We start from the raw sequence: 20,461 nt of genomic DNA, 5'->3' as shown, positions 1-20,461 counted from the left end.
GGTTCAGGGTTCAGGTTCACCTGCACCTGACAGGTCTCAGTAAACCTGTGATAAGGAAAAGCAGGCGGGCGGGTGGCCACGGAGCAGACACATGGTCCCCGAGTTTTTATTAAAACAAGGCCTCGGGACTGCAATTGCAGGTGGAAAATTTTCAAATCCCATGATAGAGACCTCATGAGAGCAATAGCATTTATCAAAGGTGGTGAGTCACCCCCAGAGAAATCCAATTAAACATCCGGATTTCAAATGATCCTGCTTTGCATTTTGCTATCAATACAGTTTCTATTCTGAGCCCCTTGGGCGTTTGGGCCTCCTGTGCTTTCTCTGCTACCTGCTGAGTCTCCGCAGGTGTGCTAGGTCCTCTCCCAAACCTACCCTCCCCGCCCCACGGCCACCTCTCATGCTCACACAGTCCTAACAGCAGCGAGCACTCGCCTGAGCACGTACACAGGTCGGGAACAGGACCTGGTACTACCTCATTTCATCTGTAGGGCAGGTATTATCATTCCTAACTTTATCGAAGGCTCAGAGAGGTTAAGTAAATCGTCCAAGATCACATAGCTGGCAAAGCATGAAAGTAAGATTGAGGGCACCTGGGTGGCTCAGTGGTTGCGTGTCTGCCTTTGGCCCAGGGCGTGATCCTGGGGTCCTGGGATCAAGTACCGCATCGGGCTCCCTGCATGGAGCCTCCTACTCCCTCTGCCTGTGTCTCTGCCTCTCTCCCTGTGTCTCTCATGAATAAATAAATAAAATTAAAAAAAAAAAGGCAAGATTGAAAGAAGGCGGTCTGACTCCAGAGCCCTAACAACTGCCACTATGACACACTGGCTAGAGATGCTACCCAGATATTATTGTCCCATTCTGCCCCAGGACCCCCATCCTTTGCCCCATCCATGCAGTCAGGATGCTTTTCAAACGGTTTTAACAAGTGGCAGTTCCAAGGTGTGGGCTTCCCGGGGGATGACTTCAGCTCCATCTCATAATTTCCATTAGCTAGCCAAACCACCTTGACATTTCAATGTCTTTGAGATAGGCTATAGGAATTCCCCCCAGTATTTAGTGTAAAGTTTAAGTAAAAATCCTGGTAGAAAATCATGCTACATGTGTCGCTCTGTCCCATCCAGCGTTGGATAAAGACCGTGGTCATGCTATGGTAGCTGCAGCTTTCAGATCAATCCCCTGCTCCCTCCTTGTGACCACACAGCAGTCCTGAAGCTTCCCCATATGGGAATTCTAAAGCTGTCATTCCTTTCTGAGCATCTAAGGATGGAAGAAAAAAAAACTTAGAAACAATTTGAAAGCCCCCAATCCAGGAAGGGCTCCCCCACCGCTCTCCCCACCCATCCCTGGGGGTCTAGGCATTGGGCGGTCTGCCCACACTCTGGCTCAGCTCTAGACCTACCAGAACGCCAAGGATTCTTCTGGAGTGTGAACAGTCTGCCATCACCACCCAAAGTCCCTGTTAGACTCACTGCATCCCCAGAAGCAGATCTGCTTTTGATAAGTATATTAACATTTAAATCAACCTCATGTTTATTCAGCACCAGTGATTAGTGGCCTCCTTTACATGGAAGGAGGACCTTAGGGTTTGGCCGAATCACAAAGAAACAGCGAACACAAAAATCCAGCATCTGCTGGATGCCCCAGAACCAGGCAGAGTAGGGTTATCATAAGCAGTGCTGCTGGCAAATACTTAACAGCTGCCTGGAAGTCAGGGACCAAGTAGAAGCCTTGGTTTTTGTGTCATTTGCCAATTTCCATGGTGTAAATACTCCCATCATGGCAGATTCCGAGTTTCCAACAGTTCAACAATGAGCAGGGAAGATTCCTGCAAATTTAACATCACTGGTTGGAATCAGCAGGTGGACACATTTAGGGGGGTGCCTCTTCAACATTCTTTAAATATTTATTCAACATTTATTTAGAAAGAGGATCTGAGGGGCGCCTGGGTAGCTCAGCAATTGAGCATCTGCCTTTGGCTCAGGACGTGATCCTGGAGTCCCGGGATTGAGTCCCGCATCAGGCTCCCCGCAGGAGCCTGCTTCTCCCTCTGCCTGTGTCTCTGCTTCTCTCTCTGTGTCTCTCATGAATAAATAAATAAAATCTTAAAAAAAAAAAAAAGAGGATCTGAACGCTGTGTGGGGAGATTACCAGTGGTGATGATGATGGTGACAAGATGATGATGATTTTAACTACAATTTATTCAGAATTCACCACATGCCAGGCATTAAGTGCTCTGCACAGATTTTCTCAATGAATCCATATAGGGTTATAACAACCCTGAGAAGTGGATTCTCATGTGATCATCACTCTTATAGCTGAAAGATCCTGTGGCTCAGAAAGGTTAAATGGCTCAACCGAAATCACACAGCTGCTCTTCCCCCAAACGGCCTGGGGTGACCTCCGAAAATGGTTCACTACTCACTGGACCCAGAAAACCTTACAAAATCATGTAAGTTGAGAGGTTCAAATCTTCGTGTTCACTTTAAGAACACACGTGAAACTGCGCAGGCCATCAAGGGTATGCATATCCAAAAAGCCACCAAGTATCTGAAAGATGTCACTTTGCAGAAGCAGTGCGTGCCATTCCGTCGCTACAATGGTGGAGTTGGTAGGTGTGTGCAGGCCAAACAGTGGGGCTGGACACAGGGTCGGTGGCCCAAGAAGATTGCTGGATTTTTACTGTACATGCTTAAAAATACAGAGAGTAATGCTGAGCTTAGGGGTTTAGATGTAGATTCTCTGGTCATTGAACACATCCAGGTGAACAAAGCCTCCAAGATGCAACGTAGAACCTACAGGGCTCAGCGCCGGATTAACCCATACATGAGCTCTCTCTGCCACATTGATGATTCTTACTGAAAAAGAGCAGATTGTTCCTAAACCAGAAGAGGAGGTTGCACAGAAGAAAAAGATATCCCAGAAGAAACGGAAGAAAACTTCTGGCCCAGGAGTAAATTCTGCATAGAATAAATGCAAATTAAAAAAAAATCACACGGGTAATTAAATGGCAGAGCCAGAGTGTTAATCTAAGTAGTCTGACTTGGATGTCCATGCGAAGCCTCTCCTTTATTGCTCCAAGAAATTTAATTCTGACATCAGTACTATATAACCCTCGTAAAAGACAAAAACCCCAAATCCTGCAGATGGCAGGACTCAGCCTACTTAGAAAACCATTTAGAGACCATCTATTGTGATTCACACTGTTACCCTTGGGGTGAGGGAGGGAGTGGGGTGTGTGGAGCATGACTCCTGGATGGGATGAGAGTTTCAAGTTTGGGTTGCTAGATAGCCAAACTCTAAATTTAGGGGACCCATTCACTGTGTCAATTCTCATCAGAGAAGTTCAAACATGGAGGCCTCTGCCCCAACTTTGCCAGACACTACCAACCAGAAGATCCTGCCAAGACCACTGAGCAAATGACAAAAAGGGTGGTGAAGCTGGAGCTGTAGTATCCAGCAACGATGGCAGTGGTGTCCTGGTCAGATCGGTCCTGTGGCCAGCCCCTGGAGCCCTCTTAATTCCTGCTCATTTCCAAGCCCCCTCTTGGGTTCTATGAGCCCTCCACCCCACTCAACCCCAGTTTCAGCCTTGCAGTCAATCCTGTTTTAGTTCTGCTTGAGTCCAGCAGAGCTGATTTCTGTTGCTTGCAGCCAAGAACCTGAACGGAAACAAGCTTCTCCCCCAAGTGGCTCCTGCCACCCACACGATCCTTCCTCTAAGGGAAGTTGGGATGGGGACAATTTTCTCCATCTCATGTCACTTTACTAAGTCTGTTGCACCTCCAATAGGTTGGTAGCTGGCTAGCTTGCCCCTTAATTCCTTTCTGGACAGAAAGGTACCACTAAGAAGGTGTTAGAAAGGACTGATTATAACAGTGGGGCTTCTTTAGGTGCTTTTGGGGATGGTTTCACTCCACATTGGATATTGTCAGGAAGTGGGGAATGATGATCCTCTGATAAGTTATCTTAGTAATTCTTACCTATAATGTGAGAAGAACAGAGCAAGCTCAAGCTATGACCGGTAAGGAAGCAGCAGTCCCTCAAATGAGCCAGGATACCTAGATGTCTGGTCATTTGTGTGGCTTGCACAATGTTCACGTCTTATTTGCTCTCAGATGCACTCATGAAGTTGTTTTATTTGGTCTTGATCTACCACGGTCCCGGAATGGCCTTGTCCGATGCCGGTGATCTGCAGAAGGGTTATGTCCGGCAGGAGAACACTTGGCCTACGAGTACCTGGCCAGCTCTTGGCTACCTCTAGAGGTTCTTTTCTCTTCCTCACAGTGGAATAATTAATTTATATATTTCCTATCTCCCCATAAGTAATTAATGAAATCCTTGGCTCTGGGGACCAGTCCTACCCATTTCTCATCATTCCTGTGGTGCCCAGCACGGTGCCTCGCACATGGAATGTGCCCTGGGAATGCTTATTGAACTAAATCGTGGGCATGGGGAACTCTCTGGGACCTGGCACTTTGATGATCATGCAGGAGCATAGTTTCAAAATTTAAAACAGTGACTCCTACAGATCGAGAACAAACACTTGTCAAAAGGTATTTAACTCATTAGGGAAGCAGTAAGATGGTAAGGCTCATTCTCAGAGCATTTAAGAAACTGGATTCATGGGCACTTTTTAATGACAATCTTGGAACGAGATTGCTAGGTTGGAATGAATAAAATCATAACCTTTAGGGTTAGTTCTACTGGATAAAATCCACAGGTTAACATGTAATTTCCTAGTGTCGGTGTTCTGGTCAAATAGTAGGTGAGAGAGTCAAATACATGCACACACTTCACCCCAGATAATTCAATAATGCTTGGACAGGCCTCTAAATAATGCTCCTCTATGAAAAGGACATGCTCCCTCCATCCTCTTTACCTTATTTCCAATTTGTAATTTTTATTTAAAAAGTGTAATAAGGGGTCCCTGGATGGCTCCGTTGGTTAAGCATCCAACTTGATTTCAGCTCAAAGTTGTGAAATCAAGTCCCACATCAGGCTCCGTGCTGAGCATGGAGTCTGCTTGAGATCCCTCGCCCCCCACTTCACCTTCATTCACACACACACTCTCTCTCAAATAAAGAAGTAAATCTTTTTTAAAAAGGTGTAATAAAAAAGACTCTGGCTTCTTCTCAACACATTCAGTTGACATTTTTCAACACTTTATATCTGGTAATCTCTCACATAGCAGCAACATCATGGCTAGTATTTATTGAGTAGTTACTATATCTTAGGTACCATCATGACTTTTGTATATAGCTTACCTGCTCTTCACAAAGTAATCCCTATCAGGTAACTCACTCTGAGAAAACAAGTGTGGTATAATAAAATACAGCAGTCCTGAGGTGCCTGGGTGGCTCAGTTAGTTAAGCATCCGACTCTTGATTTTGGCCCAGGTCATGATCTCAGGGCCATGAGATTGAGCTCTGCATGGAGCTCTGAGCTGGGCATGGAGCCTGCTTGAGATTCTCTCTCTCTCCCTCTCCCTCTGCCTCTCCCCTATTCTCTCTCTCTCTCTCTTTTAAGATTTTGTTTATTCATTCATGAGAGATACACAGAGAGAGGCAGAGACACAGGCAGAGGGAGGAGAAACAGGCTCCATGTAGGGAGCCCGATGTGGGACTCAATCCCGGGACCCCAGGATCATACCCTGAGCCAAAGGCAGACATTCAACTGCTGAGCCACCCGGGTGTCCCCCCAACCTCTGTCTCTTTTTTAAAAGATTTTTAATTTATTTATTCATGAGAGACACACAGAGAGAGGCAGAGACACAGGCAGAGGGAGAAGCAGGCTCCTTGCGGGGAGCCTTATGCGGGACTCGATCCCAGGACCCCAGGATCACACCCTGAGCCAAAGGCAGACCCTCAACCACTGAGCCACCCAGGCGCCCCCTTTCTCTTTAAAAAAATTTAAGAAATAAAGTAAAATACATAACTCCCCCCTTATCCACGATTCCTCTTTCCATGGTTTCAGTTACCCGCGGTCACGTGGGTGGTCCAGAAGCAGATGATCCTCTTGTTAGTGTATGGTCAGGTCAGTGGTAGCCTAACGCTAGGTCACAACACTTACGTCATTCCCCTCATTTCATCTCATTACTTAGGCATTTATCATCTCACGTCATCACAAGAAGAAGGGTGAGTACAGGACTGAGATATTCATTGAGAGGCCATATTCACATAACTTTTGTTACACTGTATTGTAATTGTTCTATTTTATTATTAGCTACTGTTGCGGATCTCTTACTGTGCCTAATTTATAAGTGAAACTTTCTCATATATATATATATATATATATATATATATATATATATGAAAAAACATAGTGTATACATAGAGTTTGGTACTATCTGTGGTTTCAGTCATCTACCTGGGGGGTCTTGGAAGTATCCCCTCAGATAAGAGGGAACTATTATCTTTCTATTTGGTCTTTGTTCCTGGTTTCTGGCACAAAGCTCCTAAAACCTTTGGTGGAATTTCTCCGAGGGAAAGGAGAGTCTTTCCTTATTCATAATGACCCGCTCAGGCACAAACACCAGAGTCTATGCCAATGAGGGGGTCATAGTGGGACCCCTAGAAAGCTTCTTGTAGGGGATGGTCACCAGAAAGACCAACCATATGATTAGAAGCTGGGAGCTTTCAGACACACACACACACACACACACACACACACAACACACACACACACACACACCTCCTTCAGAAGAGAGGAAGGGAATGCAGGTTGAGTTATAAAAACATTTGAATGATGTGATTCAAGGAGTTTCTGGGTTGGTGGACACACATGAGCTGGGAAGGGCAGTGTGCCCAGAAAGGAAATGGAAGCTCTTGCATCACCCCACCATCCCTATCTTGTGCCCTACACATCTCTTCCATTTGGCTATTCCTGATTGTATCCTTCATAATAAACCAGTCCACACAAGCAAAATGCTTCCCTAGATTCTGTGAGTCGATCTAGCAAATTCTCCAATCTGGGGGGACGGTCATGAGAACCCTGAATTTGTAGTTGGCTGGACAGTAGCGTAGGTACCTGGGGACCTGTGATGGGCATCTGAAGTGAGGGCAGTGTTGTGGAAACGAGTCCTTTATTTTGTGGGATCCAACCTTGACTCCAGGTAGATAGTGTCAAAATTGAATTAAATTGTTGGGTATTCCATTAGGGTCAGAGAATCAGAGAATTGGTATGGAAAAATGACACATATTTGATCAATAACATCACACTAAACAAAAGAGTTACAGAGAAGGTAAACAAGTTGCCCAAGATCACACAGCTGGTGAGCTGCTCAGCTGGGACACAGCTCTAACACAAATACAGTTCTTGACCTTCGATCCTTCCATAGGCTTCCTCTATCTGTAGTGACTACCTCACCTCCCCCAGAAGAGGCAATATTCACATGCCCCTTGCAGGAAAGAAGGCTCACTGGGGTGAGGTCAGTGTTTCCTGAACATTGGTCATGTGCCTGACACCATGGCAATGACCTCCAGGTCTCATGCCTGCTCCACTATTACTCAATATTTTTCTTTCCATACGAAAACATTTTGATATAAAACTTTTGACAGCATCGTAGATGGCGAACCAATATTTTTCCTTAAAAGATGTGAAAACGAATTCTCAATGAATGTTTCCCCGGCTACCACCTAACATCACCCCAGACTGCAGCCCACTTTGGGAAAAACTGGACCAACTGAATCACCTGAGGTCACATAGCCGAGATCTCAACCCCGGTCCTGTCCTCCAGTCCAAAGCTGGTTCGGCCACAATGCAGAACCGCTGACCGCGCCGTGTGTCTTGTTAACTGTGCCAGCGTAGCAAGGGGAGAGGACCTCTTGAAGTTTCTCAAGAAGGCTCAATGTGACCAAAGGGAGAACCAGACAGAGTCACAGCAGACAACAGATGGCCAGAGGGCTGACTCTTCCAGGCAGTTAATGATGCTCTGGGCAAGTCTCCCTGAATTTAATCCCAGCCGATGACAGACTGCGATGCATCTACTCTAAATTGTTCTAGCAGCAGGTGCAATTTTCCCCCAGAACCTGAAAGGCCAGTCCTGGCGGGTCTAAGGGGCAGCCCGAACTCCTGAAGACCTGGAACAGCACTGGATAGTCATCATCCCCCCTTGTGGTGTGGGGCAGGAAGGTGCAAGATTCCCTTTTAATGACCTGGTACAGCTCACCAAACTCCCATCTGAAGAAACCTCATGTGAAGACAAAATGGTAGTTTTTTTCAGGCATTTCCTGAAGTGTTGCTTTCAAAGTGAAATTTGCATCTCATTTTATAAACGGACAATTTTTGTCTTGAGCCAAGTGCTCATTCTGTAACTTCCTCTTGGAATCACAGGCAGGCTTCGGTGAGCATTCCCATGACTAAGACATAGGAGGTGCTTACAGGGGCTGCGCTCTATGCTAAGTTCTTTTCATGCATTCATTCATTTATTCCTCACTCCAGTGCTATGAGGTGTGAACTTTAATTGCACCAGTTTTACAGGATTTGAGGCTTTGAGTGTGTGCAGTTCGTCAGTGGTAAGGCCGAGAGCAAATGTCTGCACCATCCAGCTCCAGGATCCACCTTTATCATATTACATTCTGATCCCCAAATCCCTCTGCGGTTCAGTGCAGAAGCTCAGAAATTCCCTATCTCTCAACCCTCAGCTGGCTCACTTGAGCTCTTTTAAAAAATTAAAACAAACAAGGGAGACTGTGTATTGGGTTTTTAGAAGTCAAAAACAGGTGGGCAACGGAGCAAAATGAAAGCAATCGTTGCTGAATGATTTTAAATTCGGCTTTCGGTGACAAGCTTTTAGAAAGCTAATTGTTGTGATTTTCTTGGTAAATACAGAACCAGGTTCAATTAAAGTCTTAATCAATGTATTTTGATAACGGACACGATGATGAAGACAACAGATGGCACTGGGATTTTCATATGCCATGGGAGACCACAAACATACATTTCATTCTGATTCCAATCACGATTTGAAGCAACTCGAAAGAGAGGTACCTATTGGCATGCCAGGAGCCATGCTAATGTTGGACAGATTTTATACTTTCAGGCTGAGACCAATTTTCATCAAGAAAAAAATTATAAAGAGAAAGTAAGAAGATGAGTCATCTGTAAGCAACCAGCTTCTACTTCACCCAGGGAAGAGGTGAAGGGACGTCTGTGCGGTGGGAGGTGGAGGTGGGCACAATCACCCCCAACTGCTTTTAAAACTTGCAATGGCTGCACTACAAACCTGGGGTCAATTAAATCAGACTCTAGCACAAGACCCAGGCATCAGCATTTTCTCTAAAGCTCTCCATGTGATTCCCATGTGATTTACTGCCTCCAGCCTCTGGCTGCTTTTTCTGTAAAGGCTCTGGATGCGTATGGGTCAGGGCTCCATCAGAGAAGCAGAGCCACCATGAATCATGGGGTAAGGGATGTATGGTAGGAATTAGGCCTTTCATAATCGTGGGAGGAGCTGGGGATGCAAAGGTCTGGGAGGGGCTGTGGAAGACCAGAGGAGTCACCAGCCAGCCCATCTGAGAAGTCAGGCACATCTAGCTGGTGAGGTGGGGCCGTAGAGGGAAAGCAGGTGGAGGGATCTTTGGGAGGCTGTTGTCTTGCCTGCCAGGTGTCTAGAAGACGGAGGACAGCTGTTGGTCAGCAGGGCTGGCAGTTGGGATGTCAGCTGGATGATAAGTTAGGGAGAGTGAGGGTGCGCTGGAACCTCCATGGCCTCCTCTCTCTGATTACCTCCTCATCTAAATCTGGTGGCCCTCAGCGAGTAAACACTGCACTTCCCGTCTGTCTCTCAGATCTCCCACCTTTCATCTGGAACCAGACAAGGAAAGGGATTCTGAGAAATGGAGTTCTCAGCAGAGCTTCGGTTTCAACAGAACCTCCCAGCATGGGCTTAGAAGGAATAGAAATTCCCTCAAGCTCACTTGATGAAAGATAGTTTAGTAAAGGTGTAAAAAATGGGGAGAAATATTAGTACCTCAACAGCTGGTACCTAGATGATTCTTGGGGAAGAAAGAGTTTTTGCTCAATTATAACCTGACGAACAGATGGAGTAGGGTTCCCGAGAGCCCTAGCATCTCTTGTGCCATGGCTTCTTGGAAGCAGGTGAAACTGCTCTGCATGAAACAGGGAGCAGGGTGTACCTGGGTGGCTGGGTCAGGTGAGCATCCAACTCTTGGTTTCGGCTCAGGTCATGATCTCAGGGTCCTGGGATTAAGGCCCATATCAGGCTCCAAGCTCAGCATGGAATTAGCTTGAGATTCTCTCTCTCTCTTGGTCTCCCTCTGCCCCTCCCCCTGCTCTTTCTCAAATAAATAAACCTTAAAAAAGACGAAGACAGGGAAGGGAGGTTGTCTTCCTTAGAACTGAGAGGTTTGAGCTAGGAGATAGCAAGCAAGGTGGTTGAGCCTGGGCCCTGTGAGTAAAAAAAAAAGAAAAGAAAAAGAAAAAGGAACCGCTCAGTACAGGATAGCTAAAAGGACCTCATTAGCCAGGAATGCCAACTGTGGGTTTTTTCATTGCTGTGAAGAGCTCAGTGCAAGCCCTTTCTGGATGTCTAGTTCGACAACTCCTCGGATGACCTATGGGAGTAGCATAGGGCTTTGTTACATTCTGTCGTTATGGAAACTGGTGAAGCAACCAAGTTTCCTACCCACGTGGATGGGGTTCCAGGATGCAGGAAACCAAGCCTGGGAGCAGAGAAGAGCTGAGCAGGGAAACCCTGAAATTCAGTAACATCACAGCGGCAGGCCTTGGGCTTCTCCAGACTGCAGAAACCCGGGTGTCAGACATTTCTCCAAGGGCCTGGACAGTGGACACCCAGGGGGGAAGAAGATGTGACATCTTATGGAAAGGCCCAGTTCAGCTGAGCTGCTTGGAGACTGGCATTGGAATGTCATGTCATTCTCTGCTTCCGGGGACAAGAATCTTTCTCGTTTGCTATGCTGGGGGCAGCTGTGCTGTCCTCCTTCCCGAAGATAGGCCTTCTGTGCTCATCCAGTGTCTTTGGTTTGCAAATCCATCACCAAACTGGCCCAGTCTCTGTGTATCTCAGGAGAGAGACTCTGATCTGCCCAGACTGAGCCCATCTGGACCAGTCAGCTCTGGCCAGGGGGAGGGGAGTAAGGAGAGACAGGAACCAGCCCTACACCTGGAACTGGTTCTCTAAGGAGAGGGGATAGGCTGGAAGTCAAAGATTGGCACTGGGTGAGCACCGCAGAGCCAGGCGCCAGGGCCAGGCTGCTGCATCTAGAATCCCAATCCTGCTAGTTCTTAGATGGGTGATCTTGGGCAAGTCTCTTCACTTCCATGAAACACAATCTCCTCCCCTGTTAAATGTGGCTCACAATAGTAGTTGCCTCGTCAGGTTGCTATGGAGATGAAAGCAGGCGATCCACATAAGAAGTTCAGCATCGTGCGTGGCACCGTGGGGGTGCTCAGGAGATGTCAGGGAAATCAATAAACGTGACAGCCTTAAGAGTTGAGCATAGCACCCTGGCACCCACTGGCCCACCCCATCGCCCATCTGAAGCTTCCGCACATCCCCCAGGAGTCACGCAGCTTTTATGTCCTCCCTCGGGCTGCACTGGGGCAGAGCTCCCATCTACACTGTTCATTCCCACGTTCCCAGGACATGACACACGGTAATTATATGGTAGATGCCGGCTGCATGAAGGAAGGAATAAATAAACTCTTGATAATCCCCAGGTGTGGAAACTCATTACCTCCCAAGGCTCCAACTTTTTATAGCTCCGAGTGTTTCGAGAGGCCTCTCTTGGGCTGAGATGGTAAGCTGATTCACCGGCGGCGTCTATGTTTGGTCCCGGTTGCATGTAGGAGAAACAGACTCCGCCTTCCATGGGCCAATCCTTCAGCTGTCTCGAGACCTATCAGGTGCCCCGAGCCTTCTCCTCTCCAATCCATACATCCTCGCCGTGGAGATCTTCGTGCCGCCTTCCAATCCCCCCTTCTTCTGTGCCCCCTTTTCAAGCTAAATAACTATTACTAAAAATCCAGAGCGTGGGCCCCACGTCTGCTCTTAAGGATGCACCTGTTCGTTTCCAAACTCGATTTCTTCCAGAAGGAAAGAAAAGTAACATTTACTGAGCACTTACATTGTGGCAGGCACGAGGCTGGGCACTCCGTCTGTAAGTGACTACTTTTACTCCCCGTAAGCCCCCTGCGTGATGTCAGAGCCTTTCCCGTTTGGCAGATGAGACAGCTGGAGGCCCAGAGAGGTTAAGGTGTTTGCCCAAGACTGCACAGCTTGTAAGTGGCAGGGCTAGCGTTCAAACGTAGGGATAATCTCACCTGGAGCAAGTAGAGGTCTCTCTCTTTATCAGAAGGCAACGCTGTCAAAGGCGAGGACACCCAGAAGTGAAAACACAGGCTGCCTTCCCACCGGCAGAAGCCAGCCCGGAGTGTCTTGGATTGACTGAATCTAACCCAAACCCCCTGAGGAGTTTAGGGGACCAAGGACAGAATGACCCAGAGTGGGTCAAAATTCCAGATGGAAATTCAGATCAGATCCCCTATCTGATCATTCAGTGAATGGCAGCCAATTAAATGAAGTGAAAGATGTAAATCAGGATATTTACATTTCCGGGGGAGGGGGGGCAGCTAAGCTTAAGGACCCGGAACCCCCAGGCACACCTGCTAAGCCCTTTGTACTTTCCGTCCTTCCCTCTCTCCGTGAGCCTCCCACCCCGGGAAATCTCAAGGGAGGGCTGGCTCTCATTTGAAGAGAAACGTGGAACTGAGGCGGCCCTGTCCAGCATCCTCTGATTCTGAGCGCAGAGGAAAAGCGGAGCCCTCGGTTGAGACCAGCCAGTGACAGGGACAAGCACTTCTCAACCTCTGCTGCCACTCAAATCAGCGTTGTTCCAGAAACAAGCAAAGAGAGCGCGAAAACCCTTGTCGGGCCTCTCTATTTGCATTACTGAGGCTCGCTCCCCACCCCCCCACCCCCGCCCTGTCTCATAAGATGCTGTTTCTTTGGGAGATTTCAAAAAATAATGAGAACTTAGCATAAGATAAAGCAATGAGGGTTCTTTCTCCCCATGGAGTTGTGCCTTCTCCTCTGCTCAGCCTGGCGATGGCCCTATCTGTCACTGTCAGCCCTATCTGTCACTGTCACTGCCACGCTGGGACCCCAGCTCAACCTTGAGCCCTTATGTGCATTGCAATTGTCTCTCCTACTGTGGTCAGCTGAACAATGTCCCTCAAAGATATGCATGTCCTAATCCCTGGGATCTGGGATTATGTTAACCTGTGTGGCAAAAGCGGTTTTGGGGGTGTGATCACATCAGGGCTCTTGAGACGGAGAGATCTTCCTGGGGTTATTTAGGTGGGTTCAAAATGTAATCACAGGGCAGCCCCAGTGGCCCAGCGGTTTGGTGCCGCCTTCGGCCTGGGGTGGGATCCTGGAGACCCGGGGTCAAGTCCCACATCGGGCTCCCTGCATGGGGCCTGCTTCTCTCTCTGCCTGTGTCTCTGCCTCTCTGTCTCTCTGTCTGTCATGAATAAATAAATAAAATCTTTAAAACAAACAAAATGTAATCACAAGTATCCTTATAAGAGGGAGACAGAGCGAGACTGGACGCAGAAGAGGAAAGGAGACAGGAGACGTCAGCAGAGAGGGATTTCAAGATTCCATTCTTCTGGCTTTGACAGGGGAGGAGGGGACCACCAGCCAAGGACTGCAAGAAACGCAGCTCTAGAAACTGGAAAACACAAGGAAAAAGATCGTCCAGAAGGAGCCTCCAGAAGGAGCATGATCCTGCTGATGCTTGACTTGAGCCCAGTGAAACTGATTTCAGACCGCTGGCCTCCAGAACTGTTAGAGCATAAGTGTGTGTTATTTTAAGGCACCAGCTCTGGGCACCTGGGTGGCTCCATGGGTTAAGCATCTGCCTTTGGCTCGGGTCATGATCCCAGGGTCCTGGGATCAAGCCCCACGTGGGGCTCCCTGCTCGGTGGTGGCTCCCTGGTTCTCCCTCTGCCTCTCTCCCTGCTTGTGCACCTTCCCTCTCTCTGCCGAATAAATGAATAAGATCTTTAAAAAAAAAGACAAAAAACACCGACTCTGTGGTAGATTGTTACAGCAGCCACGAGAAACTCATGCACATAGCAAAGCATCTACACTGCAAGCTACTGCATCACACTGTCATTCTGCAGGAAGGCTACGAACTGGATCCAGATAACCCTTCAGAGGGCCAGGAAGCTCTCCCTGCCTGGACTTGCCAGCCCCAGGGGAGCCCTTGCAACGGGTCGGGTGTGGGGACAAGTGGGAAGATGAATACTCTTGCTCATCTGTATGGTAGATATTCACTGTGCACCTGCTCTGAGTTTGGGCACGCGTTGGGTGCCGCCAATACTGCTAGGGGTGCAAACAGCTCAGCCTCTGCTTCCATCAAGGCCAGTGTCAGGTTGGAGAAGGATACTGAACACATACTCACACCAATGCATGTATTTATAAATGGAGGGAATCTAAGGAAAGGATCGCGGTTATGGGGATCAGACTGGACACAGTCTGGGAAATGCTGGGAAGGCTTCCCCTCAGATGCAAACCTGGATCTAAGCCCTGGAGGGAGAGAGAGAGATAACCAGGCAAAGAGGGTGGCAGGAGGAGGAGTCCAGGCAGAGGAAACAGCATTGGAAATGGCCCCGTGGCAGGACAGGGCCTGGAGGAACTGAAGGGTGGAACTGAAGGGTGGGGGAACTGAAGGGTGCCCATGGGATGCTGATCAGTGGTGGCGGCTGAGGGTGGAGGAAAGATGAAGAACAGAGGGCAGAAGAGACAGGAACAGACTCACTGGAACCAGATCCAGGCTTGGTCACAGTAACAAATTATGGAGGGTGTTTAACACTGGGACTGTGGCCTGATTTGCATTTCAAGAGGCTTCCTCTGGCTGTTCGACCCTGGCGACCCTGGCGTGGAGGGCAGCAGCAGGGTGGAAAGCTGGGATGCTCTTGAGATCCAAGACTGAGATGGGAATGCACACTTGGGTGACGACTGTGGCGGGGGAGGAAAGTGGACAGTTTTTAAAACTACTTTAGGAGGTAAAATTGACTCAATTTGGGGGTGCATTAACTATGCAAGGTGGCAAATTGGAAGGAATCGAGAATGGTGTCTGACTTTAGATTTTGGTATTTCCGTGAGTAGATGATGGTGCTGGGCCATTTGCAGAGCTACATTTGGTGGGGACAGGGCTGTGGGATGGCATGGGGGTCATGAGTTTGGACTTGGACATACCGGGTTTGATGTACCTGCAACATAGATGTGAAGATATCAAAGATCATAAACTTCCTTCCCTTTCCTAGCATTTTTCCTTTAAAAAGGTGCTTGTGGGGGCACCTGGGTGGCTCAGTCAGTTGAGTGTCCGTCTCTTGATTTTGGCTCAGGTCATGATCTCAGGGTCATGAGATTGAGCCCAGCATTGGGCTCTGTACTGGGTTTGGAGCCTGCTTAAGGTTCTCTCTCTCCTTCTCCCTCTGTCCTTCCCCTCTCCCATTGACACTCATGCACTCTCTCCCTCTCTAAAAAAAAAAAAAAAAAAGCAAAAGTAAAAGGTGCATGTGTGTCCAAAAAGACAAACACTGTATGATTCCATTTATGTAAGGAAATTAGAGTAGTCGAAATCTCAGGGGCAGAAAGCCAACTGTGGTTGCCAGGGGCTGGGGGGCAAATGGTGAGTTGTTGTTTGATGGATAAAGGATTTCAATTTTGCAAGTTGGAAAGTTCTGGAGATGGACAGAGGTAATGGTTGCACAACAGTGTAAATATTCTTAATACCACTGAACTCTACACTCACAAATGATCACAATGGTAAATTTGATGTTTATGTATATTTTGCCACAAAAAAAATTGGGAAAAAATGTGCATGTGTGTGTTTGTGAACTATATACAAAAGTAGGCATAAAATAAATATATGTCTTTTGTGGAGTAATAAATAGTTATGTTCCCATCATCTTGCCTAAGTCATAACCTGTATGGGACCCTTAGAAGCCCCATTGTGCCCTGTTCCTTTGAGTTTCCCTCATTCCCTCAGAGGTAATCACTAGGCTGAGCTTCTTGTAATGCTTTTTCTTTCTATAATTTATATCTTATAAATTTATTTATAATTTTATGTATTATATACATATTATATATTATATATTATATTATATATTATAATATATTATTATATATTAATATTATATATTATATTATATATTATATATTATATTTATAATTTTATATATCTTTATATGAATACCTACACATTATTTGGTTTTAGACATTTTGATCTTTACATCATCTTGACTGAAAGTCTTATTTTTGAGATGCATCTGGGTTAATGCCTGTAGACCATCCATTTTCACTGCTATATAGTATTCCACGGAGTGACTAGGCCACAACTCATTTGTCCTTTTCTACTGCCTATAAACACTTGAGCTGTTTCCAGTTTTTTGCTCTTACAAACAAGGCTGATAAGAATATCCTGGGATATGCCACCTGGCACTCATGTGTGAGCATTTCTTTAGGGCACTGCTGTGATGATGGAAATGTTCTACAAAAATGTGTATGCCTTCCAGCAGGACAGCCATTAGGCACAATTGATTAAGAAGCTCTTGAAGTGTAGTAGCTACTGAAGGACTGTATTTTTTTCATTTCTTTTTTTAAAGATTTTATTTATTTATTCATGAGAGACACAGAGAAGAGGCAGAGACACAGGCAGAGGGAGAAGCAGGCTCCCTGTGCGGAGCCTGATGTGGGACTTGACCCAGGACCCCAGGATCACGACCTGAGCCCCAAAGGCAGACACTTCGCCACTGAGTCACCCAGGTATCCCTCTATTTTATTTCAATGAATTTGAAGTGAAATGGCTATGTGAAGCTAGTGCCTACCCAGTTGTACAGAGCAGCCCTAGGGTATTACCCAGGAAAGAAGCTGCTGGCTGTAGAATAAGTACATGCTCATCTTTACTAGGTGATGCCAACTGTTTCACAAAGTGCTAGAACCAATATCCTTTTATCTTAATCAGTCTTCAACTTCCTAGGTCTTTGCAAGCCAGATAAAGCATCCAGATGGAAGTTTCTGAGAATAAACAGGGCTGATTAGTCAGGATTCTCCTATGGAACAGAAACAATCAGAGGTTTGATCAATTGATCTACTAATTAATTATAAGGAAGTGGCTCACATGATTATGGAGGCTGAGAAGTCCCAAGATCTGTCATTGGCAAGCTGGAGAAGCAGAAAAGCCGATGGTATTGCTCCAGTCCCAAAGCTGGCAGGCTCGGGCCCCAAGAAGTGTTGATTTTTCAGTTCAAGTCCACAGGAGGAAAAGATCAATATCCCAGCTCATCAGCAAAGCAGACAGAGTTCCCTCTTTTTCAGCCTTTTTGTTCTATTCAGGCCTCCAATGGATCACATGGGGCCCACCCACCTTGGGAAAAGCAATCTGATTTACTTGGTCTATTGATCTGAATGTTCATCTCACCCAGAAACACCCTCACAGACTCCCCCAGAATAATGTATGACCAACTATCTGGCCACCCTATGGCCCAGTCAAATTGCCACATAAAATTAACTGTCACAAGAGCCTAGGATGGTGGGACGCCTGGGTGGCTCAGCAGTCGAGCATCTGCCTTTGGCTTAGGGTATGATCTAGTGGTCCCAGGGTCGAGTCCTGCAGTGGGCTCCCTGCATGGAGCCTGCTTCTCCCTCTGCCTGTGTCTCTGCCTCTCTCTGTGAGAGTCTCCCAGCAAACAGGAGACTCAGAGGAGATCCTTGGATGTAAGAGAATGAAGTCCTGGTAAGGCAGTCCGAGTTCCAAGAGAGAAGAATTTCCTTTCCTGAAGTGTGGTCTGGCTGCAAAAGGCAACTTGGAACAGAAGCGTGTCAGGTGGGGGACATGTCTTTCTCCGTTTGATCAGCCGAGATTCCCACCCTCATCCCTACTTCCCGGCATGCTTAGAAGTTCAGGAGGATCCTTGCACTCAGAGGTCCAACCTGCAATGTCCTCCATCCTCTCTCCTCCCTCCCCCACCCCAACTCCTCACATTCCTGTACATTTTGTCCAAAACAAGTTGCTTTTCAGATCTTCTGCATCGAAAGGCATTGCTCCCCACCTGTTGTGTACAGTGGCTCTGGGAACAGTGACCTGTTCTTAGGGGATGCTATTTAAAACCCAGAGTGCAACCAGCATGATGCAGAACCCCTGAAGGTGGCTAAGATGTGTCAAGTTATATAAATGCACATGCTTCAATTTGCTCTTGGCTTGAAGCTTTTCCTAACAAGACTTGAGAACATCAGCTCATTAAAGACAAAAAAAAATGCAGGTGTATAAAACATTTTTAAAAATAACACTAGTAACAATAAAGTTAAGGCCCCGGAGCAGAGATGGTCTTACTGGTGGAGAGCCACTCCCCAGCTTCTGGGGGAGACAAATGTGTTTTTGGGTATTCCCTGGGGATGACTAAGCAGCCCCAAACCCTTCCAATCTCTCAAAGCTCAGTGTTAACAGTGAAAGGGAGGAGGGGAATTTGGATCTGCTTATTTCCTAGGAAGAGCCAGGCACCTACTTTCACACACATCCTCTCTTTTCTTGCTGTCTTGCTGCCAGGGAAACATCGATGCCCCACTGGACAGAGGGAGAAACTGAAGCTAGAACACGGCTAAAAATCTGCTCCAGGCCAGATAGTTGGTAACAAGTAAAAAGTGAGATTCTAAGCCAGTTGAGAGACCCCCCCCACCCCACCCTGGGCATGATGGTTGGGATGGACACTGGACCCAGAATGCTTGGGATATGTCATTATCTGCTATTTAATGGACACTGTGCAACCCCAGGCAAGTTACTTGACCTCTCTGTGCATGAGTTTCCTCCTGGCAGGGAGGGTGGGAAATAGCGGGGTGGGGTGGGTACTACCTATCTCTATAGTTGTGGTGAGGATGAAATGAATCAACACATGTAAAATATTTAGAACACTGCTCAGCATTGCAAGTATTGAAAAACTGCTATTTACAACTTACGCACTTTCCACCTCCCCAACCCGAATCTCCGCCGGATCCTAGGGCCTGACCTCTTCACCGCACCGAGTACTTCTTAATGAAATGAAGCAACTGGGGTGCTCCGGGTGGCTCAGTCGGTTGAGCATCTGCCTTCAGCTCAGGTCATGATCCTGCGGTCCTGGGATCGAGTCCCTGGTCAGGCTCCCTGCTCAGCGGGGAACCTGCTTCTCCCTCATTCCCCTCTGTCCCTCACCCCTCTCCTGCTCTATCTCTCTGGGTCTCTTGCTCTCTAAGTCTCAAATAAAAAAATACAATCTTAATATAAATAAATAAATAAAATGAGGTCACTGGGGTCCAAGTCCAGGCTCTGGAAACAGCGGACTGTGAGCACCGAGCTCCTGAGATCCTCCCTTCCCTGGCCTGCCTCCCCTGCCTGCTGCGGTTCTCAGTGTCCCTGCTTAAAGCCGCCACCGCCCAGGGCAAGCTGAGTGACAGAGCACACTGTCCCTTTTATGAAAATCCACCAAGCGGGTGTGAAATGAAGATAACCACCCCCTGCCCCTGCTCAGAGGCGGAAGATTCTTAATTATCTGAAAGCCAGTTAAACAGCAGGACTGGGATGGTCTGGGGATGCAGGAGAGCCAGGCTGGCTCGGGCTGCGGAGTCATGGGAAGCTGTTGGTGTGACTCAGTGCCCGGAGTTAAAGGTGAGAAAATGAGTGTGATGTTGGAGACAGCCTCCGTAGGACAGGCTAGGGAGTGGCACGGACGTGGGGCAGCAGCGGATGGACGGGAGCTGGGTGGCATAGAGATCAAGGAGCCCACAAAGTAGGCTTCAAGCTCTATGGCCTGGACATTTGGCACCTATTACAGAGGCATTTTTGTGATACTGAGGGCTTTCACTGACTCATTCAGATGAAGCTCGTAAAATCATCAAACTTCATGAGGGAGATCTCCAGCTGCCGCTTAGCTGCCTATAAACCAGAGTACAAGCTAAGGGACACAGAGAAGGTGACAACACCATGCCCACCGGAGTCATTCATAGCCCTTCCCTGAACCTGACCTTGGGCACCTTCACCAAGGCATAGGGAAGGCTGCCCTGATTCATCCTTCCATTAGTAGGCACTTTCCATAGATGATGTGATAACATGTGTTCAGGGCTCATTGAAAGTTGACTGCTGAGCTCCCTGAGAACCCCCGTAGAGCACTACTATGACTTCCTGGCGGGTTGACTTGCATACCTGGCCGCCCAAGTGAGAGCTCATCATTTTAGGTTCCAAATAAATCACTTGTCTCCAGGGCAAGAGTATGGAGAAGTCCTGACTCAGTCCTGTTTACTGAGCCTGAGCCGCCCTCAGTAAAATCCTTTCCATTTCTACCACACTTAATTCAAGATGGCGGAACAAGACAAAACCCAATGTGGGATGGTGAGATTGTGGGATTGTAGGCATCCAACCGGGAGTTTGTCTTTGCA

At 47.4% G+C, this 20,461-nt stretch overlaps 1 protein-coding gene and 1 long non-coding RNA gene across 4 annotated transcripts in view; both read right to left on the bottom strand.

The window, feature by feature from the left end:
• The window catches only part of BMERB1 (bMERB domain containing 1), a 129,850-nt gene that overhangs the window by 40,733 nt on the left and 68,656 nt on the right, over positions 1-20,461 (bottom strand). The window lies entirely within an intron of this gene.
• On the bottom strand, positions 8,845-10,802 carry LOC144318118 (uncharacterized). Its single transcript, XR_013383960.1, has 2 exons — positions 10,479-10,802; positions 8,845-9,807 (listed from the first exon to the last, which is right to left on the bottom strand). It is a non-coding gene; the product is annotated as an uncharacterized LOC144318118 (long non-coding RNA).

This window comes from Canis aureus, chromosome 8 (genome assembly GCF_053574225.1).
Source record: "Canis aureus isolate CA01 chromosome 8, VMU_Caureus_v.1.0, whole genome shotgun sequence".
NCBI lineage: Eukaryota > Metazoa > Chordata > Mammalia > Carnivora > Canidae > Canis > Canis aureus.
Note: the sequence above shows the minus strand (reverse complement) of the source record. Positions and strands in the feature narration are given on the sequence as shown.